The sequence below is a fragment of the Theobroma cacao genome, chromosome 1, assembly GCF_000208745.1.
Source record: "Theobroma cacao cultivar B97-61/B2 chromosome 1, Criollo_cocoa_genome_V2, whole genome shotgun sequence".
Lineage (NCBI taxonomy): Eukaryota > Viridiplantae > Streptophyta > Magnoliopsida > Malvales > Malvaceae > Theobroma > Theobroma cacao.
Genome location: NC_030850.1, coordinates 20,785,246 through 20,806,485, shown reverse-complemented (window position 1 = coordinate 20,806,485; position 21,240 = coordinate 20,785,246). Strand labels below are relative to the sequence as shown.

The 21,240-nt window shown below is 34.3% G+C and overlaps 1 long non-coding RNA gene across 1 annotated transcript; it reads right to left on the bottom strand.

The window, feature by feature from the left end:
• Window positions 14,470–20,630, bottom strand: LOC108662259. The gene is made up of 3 exons (XR_001928079.1): window positions 20,599–20,630; window positions 19,879–19,958; window positions 14,470–14,501 (listed from the first exon to the last, which is right to left on the bottom strand). It is a non-coding gene; the product is annotated as an uncharacterized LOC108662259 (long non-coding RNA).

Genomic DNA, 21,240 nt, shown 5'->3' with positions numbered 1-21,240 from the left:
GTTTTCAAACTTCATAAAGCCTTATATGGATTGAAACAAGCTCTTAGAGCTTGGTATGAAAGGCTTTCAAAATTTCTAGTTGAAAAAGGGTATGAAAGAGGTAGCATCGATACTACATTGTTCATTAAGAGATATCTAAATGATTTAATTGTTGTGCAAATATGTGTGGATGACATTGTATTTGGTGTAACCAATGAGGCTTTATGCAAGAACTTTGCTAAGAAAATGCAGGGTGAATTTGAGATGAGCATGATGGGAGAGTTGAAGTACTTCCTTGGTCTTTAAATTAAACAAAGTGAGGAAGGAATCTTCATCAACCAAGAAAGATGCACTCAAGATATGCTCAAGAAATTCGATATGCTGAAGCTGAAATCAATTTCCACACCAATGAGTCCATCCACCAAACTCAACTTAGATGAAAAAGGGAATGATGTAGATCAAAAACACTATAGAGGTATGATCGGCTCTCTTCTCTACTTAATAGCAAGTAGACCAGATATTCAGTTTAATGTCTGCTTGTGTGCTAGATTTCAGTCACAACCTAAAGAAACACACCTAACAGCTGTTAAGAGAATTTTTAGATACCTCATAGACACTCAAGGATTAGGAATATTGTCCTTTAGAGACTTAACTCTTAGCTTAGTTGGATATTCAGATGTTGACTTTACTAGCAGTAGAACTGATAGAAAAAACACTAGTGGAACATGCCAATTTTTAGGAAGGATGCTTGTGTCTTGGTCTAGCAAAAAGCAAAACTCAATGGCACTATCTACAGTAGAGGCTGAATATATATCATTAGGTAGTTGCTGTGCACAAATCCTTTGGATCAAGCAACAATTAAAAGACTATGGAATAATTATGCATAATGTACCAATATATTGTGATAACACAAGTGTAATCAATATATCAAAAAACCTTGTGCAGCACTCTAGGACTAAACACATTGAAATTAGACACCGTGTAGTGAAAAATGATATTAAAATAGAATTTGTGAACACTTTACATCAATTAGCAGACATTTTTACCAAACTTCTGGGTGAAGATAGATTCTGTGAGATTAGAAGAAATTTAGGGATGGTTAGTGTAAAGGAATTATAGGAAAACCTTTGGTTCACACACAAAAAACAGAATGCATTCAGTTAACTAAGGAAATCTTAGTCAATTAAGAGTGGTCTGACAGCATTAAATAATAAGACTTAGTGAGTTTAGAGAAAGAGGAGTAAAATGAGGTAAAAATTTCGTTTACTGGGTGTAAATAGAAAGAAGAAAAACTACCAAAGGTAAATAACCAAAATTTTAGAGGGAATTTTGAAATTATAAAGAATGAAAGTAGGGCAACTCTTAAGGGAAGTTGAACAGTTTTTCTAAGAAATAGCTGCTGACAACCTCTCCTTTTCTCTCCCTTGAAACCCATTGCTGTAAAAACAAAAATCCAAATCTTTCTGTTGGCCTTTGAAACTGACTCAAACCCTCAGAAATTTCTAGAACCAAAATGGCTAGAAAATCTCAGAGTAAAGAGACATCAGAAAAGAAGAAAGGGAAAAAGCCAATGGACGAAGGAACAAGAACAGAAAGTCTGAAGAAGAAACAAAAAATCATGCCTGTTTCACTGAAAGAAATATTTGAGAAACTAAGAGAAAAAAAGTAGAAAACTGACAAGAAGAAAGAAACAGAACCCTCACTCCACAAAGGTACCAGTTTTTCTTCTTCAAAGTTTAGGAATAAGTTGCATGAATATAGGTTCAAAAATATCGAGAATGCACCAATTTCCTGTGGCAAGTTTATTAATTGGAAGAGTTTTAAGGAAAATGTAGAAATCCAAACTAGTTTATCTGAGTAATTTGATGAACTGAAACTAAAAAGTTATAGCACATTTAAGAATAGGTCTTATAGTTCAAGTCTGGTTAAAGAATTCTATTATGGGATTTCTTTGAAAGGAAAGGACTTAGTTGATTCTGATGATTATGTTGAAGATGGTTTGAATGTTTATCTGAATGAAAAAGAATTTGTTGTGACTGCGGAAGATTTAGGAAACCTGCTGAAAATAGAATACAAAGAAAGAGAGTATGAGCTCCCTAAAAAATATGATCCATCCTCATTGTGGGAGATCATCATTGGAAGAAAAGAAAAATATTCTTCAAAAAGCAATTCAGGTCTGATAATCAGTCCTCAAATTAGGATTTTACACTATTTTACAGCGACCAACATTCAAGGTAGAAGTGGAAGCCTTAACTACATTAGCCTCCAGGACCTTTGGCTGATGGAGCATGCCTTCAACGAGGTACCTCTGAATTTGGGAAGATTTATGATTGAAAAAATGAGAAGTGCCTACAGACTTGATAAGGTTAATTTGTCATATAGGAATGTAATTACATCCCTTGTGCATAAAAAGGGAATATGGGCAAAGAGGTATGATATGGACTTGGTAAAAATCAGAGACCAAGCTATTTATTATGGGAGCTTAGTTAAAATGAGGTATATACTCGATGGGGAAAGATTCATTAAGACCCGCAAGATTGATCCAAGAAAAGAACACAGCCTACCTGCTCAACCTGAAGGAGCCTCTTCCAAATTCTCAAATAAAATAATTTTCAACTTGCTCATGAGGATTGATGGTAAGCTGACTGACCAAGGAGAAAAGCTACAGAAAATTGAAAAGAGAATCACTGAGTTGGAAAACAAGCTGAAGGATAAGGAAAACATTCCATCTGAACCTGTGGCTGTAGACAACTCTACAACATCTAGCACTGCACCTACATAGCAAGGAGCTAAAGGTTCAGCTGAGCCAGTAGAAAAATCTGCTCCTCATGTTGATAGTTCTAGCATTCAAGCTGAAGGTTCCACCTACAAGTCTGCCAATCCTGTTCTGCAAACTGAGGACTCTCCTCAAAGGGTTGATCAACCAACCAAGGCATCATCTCCTGAACCTCAAAGCAAAAATGAATCAAAACAAGGGACTGAAGTGGTTGGTTCAGAAACAGAGAAACACCAGGCCTATCCTCCAACTTCAGAGAAAGTTTCCATCATGGATATCTTCCACCGAATGGTTAAGGAGGGACAATATGAAAAAGACACTGCCAGGATAGAAACTCAAAAGGATGGTGAAGATGTAGGAAAAGGAAAGAAACCTGCATTAGCTTCCAGAATAAAGGTAAAAGTAGAAAAAGCCAAAGCCACTGTAGCACCACCAACTGAGGCAAAACCACCCACCAAAGGCAGGAAGACTATGGCAACCAAGACAGCTTTTCTCAAGAGAAAAAAGTCTTCTAAATTGGTAGAGAAATCTAGACCAGTTTCAGCCTCTTCTCCTTAGAGTCCAATCCCTGTCTTAGACAAGTCCTCACCAAAACCTTCCCTTACACAGTCATCACCTTTCCGAGAGCCCTCTTCTTTTCCTATAAACCCTTTCTATGACACTGAATCCTCACCCTCTGACACATTAGATGAATAAAAGCCCCTTCCCTTGATGTTGACAAAAAAGGGGAGTAGAATGTGTACAGGAACCAGAGAATGGGTGTAGGAATTAAAAAAAAATGTTAGGGTGGAGGAACCAAGAACCTAGGAAAGAAAAGAAAGCAGAATCAGGAGCAGGAACTTAGAAAAATAGGAGATAGGAAGCAAAATTATCTAGGGGCAATTTCGAAATACTTTTTAATTAATTGTTATTTGTGCCATGGTGGCACTTGAACACTTAAGTTTAATTTTGTTGTTTATATAGTTGTGTGTGAAAAGTGAATACTGAAATGTCTATGTTGTTTAACTGTTACAAATTGAAGTCTACTGATATTTTGTTCTCTTGGTATTTTTACTGTCATGAACAAAATCTGCTGATGCTATGCTGATATTGATGCTGATAAATGATTTTTGTTATGGCATTATGAATGATTTCTATTTGTAAATAGATATAGATGGGGTGTATAGTATATCAATTGAAACATGAATGATTTAGACAAAATCTGAAATCAATAAACTGTTGACAGCTGCTGGAACATTTATGAAAATTTGTCAACACTTACTGTTGAAAGTTTAATGATGATCTGCTAGTACTTACTTGCTGCAAATCACTCCATATTGCTGCACATATGACAAAAATAAAATTTGATGGAATAAAGTAAGCAAAGTATGCACATACTTAGGGAAGAGCATATATGTCACGACCCAAATTTCGGGCCATGACCAGCGCAAGGGCCCAATAGACATAATCCATTAAGCCCAAGCAAGCCTATTAGTCCGACGTGTTCATCATTCCATCATAAACTGCTAAGTCATTTTTCAAAACTTAGAATCAAAATATTATTAAACATTGCCATCTCATGTTGGCATACTAAACAAGTGCATATACATTTGTTTACAACATGTATCTTAACAATTACATTAGGTTCGTCTATACACAACAAAATAATACTCGACTTCCAGCGGAGGGACTCGGACGAATGTACAACTACTGAATGTCGAGACACCTACCAAAAGATGTGTACAAGTCTACAAGGACACCTCATCCTAGTTACCTGCTGCCTCGTGATTTGAAAACATGAAGTTAAAAACGGTGAGTATAAACCCAGTGAGTGAACAAGAAAGGGAACAAGCATACCATAAGGTATTTTTAATGAAATTATGATGCATTCTTTTTCAAAACAATGCAATTTGTTTCTATTCTTATTAAAAACCCCTCATCAAGCCCTTAAATGATTAATCCTTTGAAAATCATGAACCCATACATAACGAACCATTTGAAGAATGAAAGCTTCAATATTACACAAGCAAGTCAAATATGACAACAAATCTTCGCTGCAACGAGAATGCCTTTCCGCTGTAGTGACGTTGGGATTTAGTTATTAGCCGAAACAAAGGTTTCTCAACTGGTCGAGGGTTTCTCACTAAACCTCCCCATTTTAAACTTAACTCATCTAATCCTTAATGTTGGAAGTCCATGCTCCGATATGGTAGCAAAGTAGTGAAAGATAGGGTAGCAATTGGACAAGATAGGAGACCAAAACAGAAGGTTTTTCGCTACAACGAGATTCTTTCTCACTGCAGCAAAATTGTAACCCAGAAATAGAAGGTTTCGAACTGCAGCGAAATTCTTTCTCACTGCAGCGAAATTCAGCTGATGAAACAGAGTTTTTCGCTACAACGAGATTCCTTTTCGCTGCAGCGAGAAGCTACAGTGACTATCTTGCTGTAGCGAAATACATTTTCGCTGCAGTGAGAACCAGTTCTGGTGAAGGTTCTCAAACCCGAGAGTTTCTCGCTGCAACGAAATACAGGGCACCAAACGAAAATTTCCCTTTCTCCTAAAGAAAACCACCCTGCTTGAAATGTTCAAAACTAATAAGAAATACATAACAACTGCCCAAAGTTTAACATACTGAATTTCACATACATTACATCCATATCATAAATTTATTATAACACACATGTTTACGTATGTATACATATACATATACCCATCACCATCATGCACACCATCTCATCATCATCATCACCAGTTCATGCGCACTCCCTACTCGCACATGGCTGGGTCATCACCGGGTTATACGTACTCCCTACTCGCACATAATCTTGTCATCCTCGGCTTATGCGCACTCCCTACTCGCACATAGCCGAGTCAATATAATTACACAACATTATATTCAAGCATATATGTATATCAACATAATACAGCCACATAGAAATTCATAATAACCACATATCATAAAATAAACCATTTCACAAGAGCTTGTTCCCAAGGCATTCATTTTTGAGAAAAGTTATATAAAATCATTCAAACACTTTGTTCAAAACAGTCATATTCCCAAAACAATTTTGATAGGCAGTCCACTCACCAATTGATTGCAGAGCCTTTAAATGACTCCAATTCCTCTAATTGTCCAAATGAGATGATGGGGCTTCCTTAGAACCTAAGATCACATTAGCATAAGCAATAAGTCAATTTTACACATTATGAACCCTAAAAGCTATCTCTTAGCTAGTTTTCAATTGCCACATTAAATGGCCATCTATGTTCCCTATCTTAATCACTAAAAGTAATGAACATACTCAACAATAAACAGCTCATAAATCCCAATTACTAGCCATTTTCTGTAACTAAAAACCAAGCTTAATTCATGACTTACCCTAGGGCTCATTTGTAGTCAAATTCTCTCTCAATAGCTTCCAAATAAATGGTGTAATTCTCTATTTCTTTCTCTAAAATGTCCAACTAGTGAGAGAAAGTATGAAAACCAGATTTTTGAAGGGTTTTAAAGTGAGAGGATGCAAGAGCATAAGGGTTTATGGAAGAGTACACCAAAAGCATGAAAATTGGAGCTAGAGAGAGAAAGTTATGGAAGCTTGAAGAAAACTCCCATGGAGGAATTGAAGAAATGTGAGAGAGGAAAAGGGAAGAAGAAGACCAGCTGCTGGAAATTCAAGAAGGTGCTGGAAATTTCAAGATATTTATAGGCCAACTTATCCATTCTCATAAAATTACGAAAATGCCCTTCCACCAATTAACTTATTCTCCTCCAATCTTTTATGCAATCTTTTTGCTCTTTTAACACTGGGACAAGATCCATAATGGTCTAGGCATGTTCGGGTTCATAAAAACTTAAAATTTTAACCCGAGGTGAAAAATGACCATTTTGCCCCTACCATGAAAATCGTCAAAATTTTGGTTTCCTTTCCATTTTACCCATAATTTCACCATCCATTTATACCTTAGGCCTACTTAGGCCATAATATTGTTAAAAATCTTACTTTTATGGGTTACTAAAGAAATGACGAAATTACCCTTGGCTTGTATCATTACATCTATGCTTAGTTACAAACCTATAGAGGTTGGGGTCTCACAATATACTTAGGGTGAGCAATCTTCATTTTCTACAGAAAACTAAAAAAGTTAAAAAGAGACTATGTTGTTAATCAAAGAATGTTTTGTCATCATAAAAAAGGGGGAGATTGTTGGCTCCATTAGTTTTTGATAATTACAAAACATTCCCATTTACTTGTGTTTAATACCTTTACTTAAGTGTGTAAAAAAATTGATATATGAAATTAATTAATTAACTCTTCAAAAAGTATATCAAAAGAAAAAGAGGGATAAAAATAATAAGATGCAACTGTCTAACAAGGAGGAAGCTTATTGGTGAAACAAAGAAGAACGTTGGTTGACCAAGATTCAAAATTAGAGAAATGGCGGGCTGAAGAGTTTGAGAAACAAAACCAACTCAGTCGATCAAGTTAGTCGACTAAGTGCTCTCTGCCAAAATTTGAAAACCAGAAACAGAATTAACTTAGTCAACCAAGTCAGTCGACTAAGAGCTCTCTGTCTGCAATTTGAACCAAAGCACTACAAGATAGATTAACTGCTAGAACTCATCCTCAACTGTTTCCAACTGCCATAAACTGTCAAACTGCCATCAGAGTTGCATCTTCAAGTATAAAAAGGTCTTCCAACAATTAGAAACAAGATTTTTAGAAGCCTTGAATGAGATTTGAGCTATAGAAAGTTGAAAAACCAGAAAAGCTTCACTACACTTGTCTGCACTTAAATGCCTACTCCTTGCATTTGCATTTAGCACTCAATCTTGTACCACTCAGATCAACCAGTGATCATAAGTACCTTCTTTTACTACTTTTCTTGTATTCTTAGAGTGAGGGAGTCACTCTAAGGGGTTATTCAAGCTTGGGATAACTTGATTGTTGAAGGTTGTGGTTGAGCCTTGGAAAACCACTTTGGGTTTTGGTTAAGCCCATGAAAAACCATTGTGAAAGGTTGTGGTTGAGCCTTTGGAAAAATCACTTTGGGTTTTAGTTGATCCCGATAAAAACTATTGTGAAAGGTTTTGGCTAAACTTGGTAAAAGCCATTGTAAAGCTTGGTGAAAGATTGTGAATTTCACTGGTGTTTAGTGAATTTGTGGGAAAATCCTTGGTTGGATAATCAAGGTAGTGGATGTAGGTCTTGAACCGAACCATTCTAAATTGTTGTGCATCTTATACTCTGTTTTTACTTTCTTAAGTTCTGAAAATTAGTTTCTAATATTGTTAAGAGCCAAATTGTGCTATTAACCCTCCCTCTAGCACATATTATCGGGACCAACATGTTTTACATTGTGCAAAGGAAGCACAAGAAAAAAATGGACACCATAAGGAACGGTTTTGGAGGTTGTCTTGCAAGGCAGCACACACATGGATTTAGCTGTAGAGTTTTGCTTCTATTTGTGCTTAATTTTCAGCAAATAAAATATGTAATTGTTACACATTTATTGCTGGCTATGTGGACAGCAAAATCATGAAATGCACATGATTAAAAAGGTTGATTTTAAGCAAGAAATTGGAGCAAAAAGTGAAAATAGTCCAGCTCACTGTTATGACATGAATTTCAGTTTTAAATGGCAAGAAAGTCTTAAAATTAATTCTGAAAAGTTCTAGAAAAATGATCTTTATTAGAATGTTCAATAAGGATTTTTTCTAGAAAATATAATGGTCAAATATGCTTATTTCAAGCAAGAAAATTGGTGGAAATATAAATCTATCCAGTTTACTGTTTTGGCATGAATTTCAGTTTTAATTGACAAGAAACTCTTGAAGATTAATTCTGAAAAATTCCAAAAAAATTATCTTTATTAAAATGTTCAATGAGGATTATTTCTGGAAATTTTCATGGCCAAACAAGCTGATTTATGCTATTAATTATTGAAAGTATGAAAACAGTTTAGAGAATAGTTATAGCTTGGAAATCGATTTTGAATTTGAATTAATTTTTCAGTGGCTGGACACTTAACTAAATTAAAGGAATGCCTTTCATATGTGAAACGACACTCATGACAAAAGTTGTGCATGGTGTCGCCTCACATGGATGTCGCACCTCTCATTGCCATGGATGCAACCGTTTTATGGAAAAAAGTTGTTTGCTGGAGAAATTGGATAGTCAATGATCAGGAAGGATTCTTTCCTTAGTTGATCATTGACTTCTAAACGTTAGGAATACATGCCTAAAATCAAGGGGTTTGAATCCTTGATGGAATCAATCAATTTTAAATTGATTGATATTAAATTTCTAAAAAATATTAAGTCTTCCTCATTTGATGAGGACTCCCTAAATTGAGGGATTATGATTTAATTTATCAACATCTAATAAGATTAGATAATTTTAATTAAAATGGAAAGTCAACTTGAGTAGATGACTTCCTAATTCGATTAGGATAGATTTTGATTAAGATAAATTTACTAATAAATTAGGACTTCTAATAATGATTAGAACTCTACAATTAGTGAATGGATAATACAAGATTAAAAGGTGGATAAAACCTTCCTAAAATATTTAGGACACATGATTTGGATCATGTAACCTTTTAGAATGGTTTATGACAGATACTCAAATTAGGAAGTTTCCTAAATTGGTTTAGTTTGTAATTAAAGAAGTTTAATTACAAAGAACTTACTAATAGAATTAATTTAAATATGATTTGAGCTAGCGAAAGGCCTTGATATGATCAATTCCTTTACTAAGTAATTTAATTTTTTTTTTAAAAATACTAAATCTTTTCAAACCTAAGCACCAAATGATTTGAACTATGATCCTCAATGGTTGAGTGATATTTTTCAAATGAAATGCAAGATCATCATCATATCGAGCATGTTTACTTTATATGTTTATAACTAGATTATGGATGTTTGTTAATGGTTATGAACTATAGACCCAATATGATTATGGATGTTTGGTTAAATACTATTTATGAAAATCTTTTCAAATAGGGTTTGCAAACCCTACCTTATCTCTTACATTCTGGGTTTGTAAAATTCTCTTCTCATCTAACTCCTCTCGAATGTAACTCAAGGTTTCTACATTCAATTGTAATTAGAAATAAGATTAGATTAGGAAAGAAATTTTGTAAATCTGAAGAAGGAGATCCAAAGTGCCATGAAGAGCTAAAGGTGGATGCAAGCTAAGGCATTAAGTGCTTAATGTATGCAATCTCTTAGGATTTGACCAACTAGTTTCCTTTTATGGCTTAAGGAAAATATAGTAGAAAAGTTCATAACCATCCTAGTAGAACAGCATGCAATAGATTTAATTTTGTGCGATATATTAAATACTATGCATGCTAATCAAATAAGACCTTAATAAAATGAAAAGATAAAATCCCTCGGTAAATATTGAGTCACATATCGCATATGATTAAGTTACCTTCCACCATATAGCAAGATAACTTGGCTGCTCTTTTAATCGGAGGCTTTTTGAGCACACTCAAGGCCACACTTTTACACGAGTATGTTTGAGCTATTGATGGGTCTTACTCAACTAGTTTCATAAAATTCGGATGCTTGGAAACTTGATTATTATGGAAACTAGAGGCAAAGGCTAGGCAAAACATATATGACATGTTTAGGCAATGTGTTGTCACCTAGCTGATCTAGGAGTTGTATAAAGATCAATTGGTAAGCTAAATTACCTACCTAATTCATTTACCATGGTTTTTTGAGCACACTCAAGGCCATGATTAGATAGATGAGATCTTAGTCCACTAAGAGAATCCTAGTAAAGATCTCTTGAGATGATATGGAGGGTTATCATCTTGTAGAAAATAGTGGGATAACTATTTAAAATTTTAAAACCTTGTTTTAAATAGTTTATGCATGATATTTACATATTGCTTTATTTTATCTATTTAGCATAATTTACACATGGCTAATAATCTGTCATTGCGGAGCATCTTGGATGCAAATAAACTCACTAGCCCAAACTTCCTCGATTGGTTTCAGAACCTCAAAATCGTCTTGAAATAGGAGAAGAAATCATATGTCCTTGATACTCTAATTCCACCAGTCCTTACTCTTGATGCTAATGCGGAAGATAAGGAAGCATATCAACATCATAGGGATGACAATGATTAAGCGGCATGCATGATGCTAGTCAGTATAACCCCTGAATTCCAAAAGCTGCATGAGCACATTGATGTCAAATCCATGATTCTTCACCTTAAATAATTGTTTGATAAGGAGAGGCGCATTGAAAGATATGAGATCTCTAAAGAACTATTTTGATGCAAGATGGTAGAAGGCAGTTTTGTTAGACCCCATGTGCTGAAGATGATTGGACTCATCGAGAGACTTGGACAATTGGGATTAGCAATGGATCATGAGCTAAGTATAGACTTAGTTCCATAATCTCTTCCTGACAGCTTCAGTCAATTCATGTTGAACTTCCATATGAATTGATTGGAAGCCACTTTTCCCAAACTTCTGAATATGATAGACACAGTAGAGAGGTCCATCAGAAAAGATAAGGGATTATTGCTTCTTGTTTCTTCGTCAAAGGCTCGTATGAAGCAATAGAAGAAAAAAGCCCAAAAAAGGGAAAAAGGTAAAATCCCAAAATGAGAAGGCTTTGAGGCTTAAGGGAGATGTCAAAAAGGACAAAGAGAAGGATATTTGCCATCATTGTGGCAAACTTAGGCATTGGAGGAGGAACTGCAAGGAGTACTTAGCTACTGTGAGCAAGAAAAAGAAGCTCATTGAAGTTTTTGATTTAGGTACCATTTGCTAAATAATTCTACTTTATATATTAAAGGTATTTGATACCTCAAAGTTGGTTTTCATATGTTTAACATATTGCAGGGACCAAAGATAAAGATGAGTAGGATTTTGGTTGAGGAGGTGACCATATGGATGGACTACCTAAAGCATTCAATGCTACATTGGATAATTACACTCCTATTTATCTTGACACATTGGATAATTTATTCAGATGTTTTTGAAACATTAATTATGTTATTGCCATGGGAATGGCTGGTGAAACATTTGTCTTCAACATTTGAATATGGAAGCTTATATGTTTTAAGTTTGAATAATTATTTGGAATAATTATGTCCTATTTAATTATCCATGCTTCATGTTTATCCTTGCAATGATATTTGATCAATTATGAATTACGTTTAATTGATTAAAAGGTTGCATATTGATTCATACAAAATGGAACTTTCTTAAGAACAAAACATAAAGATGAATGTTCAAGAAATAAAGCAACTTCACATTGTGATATGATTTGGTCCATATCTCTCCAACATATAAAGCCCATTATGATATTCCAAACCAATATGATTCCAAGCATACATTGAGATGTATATATATATATATATATATATGTTACATCATGGCATATTCAAAAGAGTTTGAATATTACTCTTACAAAGGATCTTGGATTTAGTGGGAGCTCAATGTCAATAAAGATTTTAAGGGAGGCCAAATGGCATAACACAGTGTGACATATGCATATGATGCAACAACATAGTCTAGTTGGAATGGTTCCAAGGTGGAAAAAAAGGGACCATACATGTATATAAATAAAGTCATATACATCCTATTAAAAAGGGCTTTAGTATGAAGATATTTAAATCATTAATCCATGGAACTGATAAAGGGTTATGAACATTGTTAATGTAACAATGGAGCCATATTAATAGAACCTAGGTCTCATTAGATCTAGACATAGTAATATGACGTGATGTGATGCATGGACATCACGAAGATAGAAAAAAACAATCAACCACATTGAAGGGCACAAACGAGTCTACACGAAGACATGGTTGCTAGATGGATTTGAATCCACATACGATGAGGTAGCAATTGGCTTTATGCTAGTGGGAGATGTTGGAATGAGCCATACAGCCAATTGGGATTGGTTAAGGCTTGATTCCAATCATGCAACAATATCATTCATGTTGAAATCTCAAATTTTTGATATCAACATAGCTCAATTTCTAATGGGATCTCTTATCATTGTATCATCTATACAACTCATCAAACATATTGAGTTCAAATCTCAAATCACTAAGAATAATTTTTCACCTTAGTTGGTCACATAATCATTCCACATATACGTCTGTACACACATATTTAAATGTCAACATTCATCACTATGTGTAGGAATCCTTGTGTCAAGTGCCTTCAGACTTGTCACAGCCCAAATACCAGGCCATGACCTGTTTATTGGCCTAATGGGCATAGCCCACTAAGCCTAAGCAAGCCTTTTTATGCAAACCCGATCATCATTCCCAACCATCATTTCTAAAGCCACATATTGCAACACTCAATTTTAAATATTTCAGTAACGCTTTATAGCAATCCAATATTCACATTTGTATTATGCTAACATAGTATCACTCATTTGCCACCTTACTGTGGCATCAGTAATCAAATATACATATTTGATTTTTAACATGAATCTTAGTGGTCTTCATTACTTATACATGTACATAAGCATAAGACTCTTGACTGTCAACGGAGTGACCGTGGGTGACGATACAACTACTGAGATGCCGTAGTACCTACCAAGAAGACGAGCATATGTGGACACCCAATCTAGGTCCCAATTACCTCCGAATCTAAAAACATGAAGTTTAAAAATGTGAGTGTAAAACTCAGTGAGTGAACATAAGAAGGGAACAAGCAATCGATAGAAGGAATTTGAAAATCATGATGCACTTCTTTCAAAAATAATGCAATTGATTTAATATCTTACTAAAAACCCCTCATTTCAAACTTTGATCAATAACCTCAGAGTTTTGCAAAAACCCATGATCAATCCATGAAGTTAAATGGGTGAAAAATAGGTCAAAATCAAGCAAGGTAGCAAGCATGGCAGCAAGTTTCTCGTTGCAGCGAGAAACAGTCTAAGTTTGCATATGTTTCAATTTTTCTATCATATCTCCCACTAAAGAAGTCTAATTGACATGATTTTTAGACCATTAGAAAGCTAAGAGGTAGAAATACAACTTTTATGTTTACCACTTTTCCCAGTTCAGAAGCGAAGGTGGTCAAAATCTTTGTCGAAGTGAAAGCACTGCACCAGAACCTGAGAGTCTATTGCTGCAACGAGATTTATTCTCGTTGCAGTGAGAATCAGGCCAGTGTGATCCCCAAAACCCAAGAGTTTCTCACTACAGCAAAAATGAATCTTGGTGTAGCGAGAAATAGAGCCTTTTAAGTGAAATGGGTCTTGTTACATCAAAAGCCATTTTCTTGTTGAAATGAAAAGCAATTTGGGAGCAATTAACAATATCAACACACAACACAATCACAATTATTTTCATAAACTTTCTATAACATATATATATTTGTATATACATACATCATCATGCATACCATCCCACCACACTGAACACAATGCAATATCATCATCATGTGTGCACTCCCTACTCGCACACGTCAACATCTCACACAGCATTATTCATCAACACAAAACATATATTCATATATATACCTACCAACATAATATAGAAGCACATGGATTCATCCTTTAACACATTTCACATTTTTCACAGCATCAAAACATTTTATCAAGGGCTTGTTCCCTAGCACACATTTTTAAAGAAAAGTTGGATAAAATCATTCAAATACATTACATTTCCCAAAGAAATTTTGAAATGCAAGTTCACTCACCAGTCTTGTTGATTCTTTTGCTTGACTTTAACCTCAACTAATACTCCGAATGGACATGTGAGGCCTTGTTGGAACCTATACACACACAACATCATAAACAACCCAAATTGGCATTAATATAATCCAAAAGCTCTTTCCTAATCAAGTTCCACTAGTTATTCCCAGCTAGCTTCCAATTGCCATTAAATGGCTAGTTATTCACACTACTCTAGTCATCTTAAGAGTGAATAAACAACCTCAATGATAAAACACTCACAAACCTCATTGTTAGCCATTATCAACAATTAAAGAAATTTAACCTTAACTTATACTCACTTTGATGGTCTTTGTAGTTGAATTCTCTTTCAAAATTCTTCAAGCTAACAAGGGAAATCACTTTCTCTCTCTACATGTCTAACTAGTGAGAGGAAGATGGAAGTAATAGTTTTTAAGGGTTTTAAAGTGAGAGAGTGAAAGAGCATAAAAGGTTCTATGAAAAAGTGCTCAAAAGCATGAAATTGAAGCTAGAGAAAGAAAGTTATGGAAGCTTTAAGGGAGGCTCCCATGGAGATGAAGAAACGTGAGAGGGGAAAGGAAGAAGAAATGGCTGGAAGCTACTGAAAAATGCTAGAGCTTTAGATATTTATATCTAAAGTCTATCCATTTCTCACTTAAATTACCAAAATGCCCTTAACATGGTGACTTTGTCTTCCTCTCATCCTTTGTGCAACCTTTTACTCTTTTGACACTAGGGCAAGGTCCATAATAGTCTAAAAATACTCGAGTTCACGAAACATAAAAATTTATACCCGAGATGCAAAATGACCATTTTGCCCCTATCATGGAAATTATCATTATTTTTATCTTGTTCATTTATTTACCATCATAAACATCATTTATTCATTCCTTAGGTCTATTTAGACCTTAATAGCATAAAAAGAAACCCACTCGTAGGAGCTCACCAAGTGAAATTACGAAATTACCCTTGGTCCGCATTATCGCGTCTACTTCTAATTATGTGTCTATGGAGATTGAGATTTCACAGGTTCACTTCTGAATTATCTTTTTTAACTCGGTAATTAACCTCAATTGGCATCCATAAACTTTATTAGCCACCGTATCAAAATACGAGGTACTACAATCTCCCCCACTTAAAATGAATTTGTCCTCGAATTCAAATCGGCGTAGGGTGAATAATCAAAGTTCTAAAGTTCTGCCACATCACTTTTGTTGGGCATTCTGAACATAGAATCTTGGTTTATGTATCATATAGACTTCCAATCTTATAGAAAACTTGACAATGTCATAGTATATAGTTATGTGTATTAATCTTGTTGGATAAAATAATATCATCCTTCATCTTATGAAGAGAATTCAAATAAGCTATTAATTCTGGTCACACCTCAATCAAATCATCCTTAAATCATCAATTATGCATGTTTACTTAACCATTCGCAACTCCTCTACCTTGTTCCTTTATCAAACCCTCCAATATTCAAGCATCTATTCCACCATTGACTATGGGTCTAATTTGTCAACCAATCTTTATTTCATTTTTCATTATCCCATATAAATTCCATTTAAGCATTTCACAATACGTAAGGATCAAATGCTCTTTATTCATTTCATCTATTTTTTTTTTTTAACATCAAAGATGATTCAAATCTAGTAACCATTAGTCATCATATTCCCAAAAACAAACTTCAATACCTTCATGATCGAGTGCTCACTAGATAAATCTCAACTTATACCACAAGGCATTTCAATAAATCATGACATTCCACATAACCCCGTTATAATCTTAACCAATCTCTTTAATCAATAACTCAACCTCTCAAGATTAAAGTTGCTCAAAATTTTCCCTTTAAAGTTCTTTTCCAAGTTTCATTTTGATTACTAATCATTTCTATATTTCCAATGTCATAGCTAATTTGCTCGTCATCAATCACCTACAACATATCGAACTTGATATTTCCCAAATTTACTCCAAACATCAAATCTCATGGCCTCATTAGTTTATCAATCTGAAGATCAAATTAAACATTTATCTCTCCTTAAGTGCACTTTAGAATTTAAGAATCATCTATTAAGACCTTTCAGATATTAACTTTTTTTAGTCCTTTTACCTTAGAAAATTAAATCCATAATTATTCATTTTGAATCATGAGCTTTATACCAATCAAGGCAGATTTTACACTTTTAATTATACAAATTCAAATGCACACCTTTATGCATAAGCCATAAACCTTTCCCCACATCTTTATATATCAAAATTGCTGGGATAAGCCCTGCAGCTAATTGGGATTGGTTAAGGCTTGATTCCAATCATGCAACAATATCATTCATGTTGAATGATTAGAGGTTTTCCTTCATCAATAAGACATCAATTATAATGAGTTATAAGTTTAATTGGATGAAGTCCATGAGATTAATATGCCTTGCAAGGAAACTGTAATGGGTTGCAGTTATGAGATTCCTATGCATTAAAGCATAATCTCAAAATGTTCCTGGTCAATGTATCATTGAGACTGGACATCAATGATGCTTAGAGACTGGTATATTCTATGTTCCTTACTTTGGAAGTAAGCAATCGATCTCATAGATTGAAGTATAGAGATATTTGGAATTAGAATGTAGGTGCTTGCCTAGGAGAGCAAGTTCATTGAACATGACACGCCATGAGAAGTGCATTTGGTAATACACTCTAGTGTCTATGCAACACTTCTCATGTGTCAGTTGTGTAAATACTCCCTAAACTTGAGACATCAGGTTGTTTTATGTGTGGAGTGCTATGCTTTCATTTCATCCCTACGGGTGCCTAACCAAGGATGCCAAAATAGGATGCTTTTGAGTATAGTATAAAGCATGTGAAGGCAAATGAGTGGTCAAGATAGGAATCATCACCTCGAGTGTTTTAAAGGACATATCCTGTCAGTTCTTGGTTAACATTAGCTTATTGAAGTCCTTGGCCAAGGCGACATGGAGATTATGAAAAAGGTTTCATAACTCTCTATAAAGCTAATGCTATAATTGCAGGAACAAATATGGAGGTCAATAAGAGTAGACACTGTACCAAGCTCTTATCATCTTCGGGATATGATGAGGGAATGAATTACACTGATAAACTGTACATTGAAAGGTTGTGGAAGAACTCTTTGACTCTCCCAACAGTTGGGTGGCCATGATGCATTGCTAGATGCCAATCTTGGTCTATGGAATTGATTATAAACTAATTGATTGAAATTTACATTAATCAATTAAGTCATTAATCAATTCCATTGCCAACATGTTGGGAACCTAATGGGTCACACACAATGATTGCATTTGAATTAAATTGGGAAAGTGACGATTTAGGTTAGACTTAAATCACATGCTAGGTAATTAATTTCTATAAACTTAATTAAAAGAGTTTAATTAAGTTTTTGGCATAATTATAAATAGTTATAACTATAAGGCCTTGATTGCAAAATATAAAGAAAATTAATTTTGATTTTAATTTCCAAGGACTTAATTAAAAGAGTTTAATTAAGTCATAGGCCCAATATTATAATGTGTTATAATATTGAGGGCTTAATTGCAAAATTGAAGTTATTTTAACCTAACTATATAAGGCACATTTTAACTATTTTCTACATGAGAGTTTTTCACAATTGAAGAAAACGTAGTTTTTATCAGAAAAAGAAAAACATTTGCTTTCTTTGCCACCACTCCTTTTGTGTGAAAGAGAAAATTGCTTATGAAGCAATTTTCAAGAGAGGTTCGGCTAAGATTGTGAAAAAGAAGAAAAGGGCAATTGTTGTCCTCTTTGCTAGCACAAAGTATAGTTAAAAATTCCTTCCTTCGTTGAAGATTCAAGTGAAATCATGTGTACTACCATTGGAAGCCAAACACTTGATTGGCTAGGGTTTTTGCTCCTTGTGGTGTTCGTGAGATTGCTTCGAAAAGTGTCATCGTGATTACAAAATTACATGACAAGGTAACTTTCTAAACAATAATTTATTTTGAACTTTTATGTCACGACCCGGAACTCTCATCGAGCCCGTGACAATGGCCGCGAAGTCTCGACAGACATTATTCACCCCTAATGCTGATCAAAACCTCGCAAGGCTCTCGTATCAGCTTTCGCACTTCCCCGGTGAGTAATAGTTATCAAATATCGTAATTAGAAGGATTACGATTCATTTTCAAATCAGAACATAATATATTGTTTTCTCGCTTACAGGGGCATTTTCGTCATTTTTCGTTAAAAATCTCAAAACTCGCTAAAAATGTAGTAGGTAAGCAAAAAATATATATTTAGTGATTTAAAAATAAATTAAGCATTTAAAACGTTCATTTGAAGTGAAAATTTGACCATTTGAATATAATAAAATATGTAATAAAATAAACTATTTTCTTGTAAAATAATTTTTATAAAGTTATCGGTAAATAATTCTTATAGCGTAAAAGTTAATTATATTCATATATACTATAAAGCAAATAACCAATGCATAAAATTACTGTTACAGCGACACGTGGGCCCACATCTAACCAAAATGCATTGGAAGCTGAAAACCTACAACTTTTGCCGATTCAAGTCCAAATGAAGGTCCTTGTCAAAGTCAGCTAACTATGGAATTTTCCAAGCCTAAAATGTAAGGAAATGAGGGTGGTGAGATTATAAAATCTCAGTGAGTAAACAGACATCATCTAAACTATTTAAAGGTGAATAAATGGAGACGAATTAAAATAAGTCATTATACTGTAATTTCATTACCTTTCAACTCATTTCAACCAAATAAACAACTAAGCTTATGATTTCCTGAAAAGCTTGGCTCGTACCAAAAATCATTCTCATACTCAATTATCAAGGATACCTTGATCGAGGGTTATCCCAACCGAGTCCGCCAAGGTTGTTAAATGTCTTTACATCCAAAATTTTAGCCATGCCTTGCCGTTGGTTGAGTCTCACTCTCACGCGGTGGTCCACGTGAAGTGCACTCAAATCTCTACCTCAAGAGATACTTCATACAACATCTCCCCCTGGAGGTAAATATATAATTGGGTTACCGTGCCCCTCTCATAGGTAGTCCACGGAAACCCCCACCACTACAGTGACTATGGATTATTTTATCTACCACTTGATTTATAAAATCATTATCTATATGACATGGCAATTTATCGCAATCTAGCCTCTCAAGGTTGAATACATAGTATATATAATTTTTTATACACATACCAACTTTGCAATTCATGCTCACATATTGCTATAAGCCATATAATTTAAAACACAATTTATAACACAAGCAGATAGTGTCCAATTACTCTATTTTCAAAACCAGTATTCAATTTTTGAGAAAATTTATAAAATCATTTTATAAAATCACAATTTCTCCTAAAACATAGCAATTTACCATTTAAACCCATTTTCTATAAAATCACATAATTGTATAAAACTACTCTAGATAATTAAGATGATATTAAGTTTACTCACAATTCTAAGAGTCGATGTACTTCTAATCCCAATCTTCAAGCACAATCTTTGTACTTTTACCAGTGTAATTTGCTCATCACCTATCCAAAACGTACAATACATAATTTACCACATCAATGCTTGACCATTATAAAATCAATTCAGACTCGGTGTATGTGCATGATATGATATGCAACTTATCCAACTACCGCTTAAATGCAGTGCTGACCTAATTCGACCTATTACCCGATTAAATGACAATTGTGTCTGATTTGGCTCCAAATTGCTCCATTTCATTTCTAATACCTCAATTCACCAAACATTATTCAAATAACACCAATTTCAGCATCAAAACCTTCCCATTTCTTCATGAAAAATTTTGGCCATTACAGTGCACTAACACTGTGATTTTTCCTACTTAATTTTCTCACCATTATTCATCATTTTCTAAGCCATTTCTCTTGAAATAATAACAATCCATCTCCCACACACATCAAGGAAGATTCGGCCATGAAGATTCATGGGAAAAATGGATTCCTTTCTTGTTGTTTTGCTTCTAAATATGCTAAACTAACTAAAAAGACTAATATATCTTAAAATCAATTCAATCCAACATCGTTCTCTCTCCATACCCATTTTGACCAGCCATGAATTCATCATGAAAACATGTAATTTAAGTATGGAAAATAAGGAGAAATGCTTAAGGAAAATAGATTTCAAGCTTAAGTTGAAAAATCCTACCTTTTTCACTTGTTTTCCTTGATTTTTCACACTTTTTTTCTTGAAATTCTTCACCTAGGGTTTGTTCTCCCTTAGTTTCTCTTCTCTTCTGGTTTGGCTGACCACTATGGGAGAAATGGGCTGATTTTTATGCCTTTTTTATAAAGAAACAATAAAGTAATAAAAGCATGACACATGGCATTTCCTTATTGGTTTAAATTTTAAATATTTGACTTTTAATTCTTCAATTCTCCACCACATATTTCTCATGTTTATCCATTTCCATGATGAATAAAATCCCTTGGTCTTGACAACTGTCGGGGGTGAAAATTTATAGATTTGCCCTCGGGGGTGGCAAAATTACCATTTCGACCCTATACTCCAAATTATACCGAAAATTAAAATTTTTCATTGCTAAACCTCAAATCATACTCCAATAAGTCCAATGAGGCCAACAAAATCTTTTCTAAAATTTCCATTTTGTTCCCAAGTGGTAAATGACCATTTTGCCCCTAGATAGTGAAAATTTTGGTTTGACTCCAAATTGATCCTCGAACTCCGAATTACCATTTTGAGTCATCCCTAGACTGTGAAACTCTTAATTTAACCTTAAAATTCCTATTTGAACTAGTTCGAGGCTTAAATCGACTTACTTGTACTTCT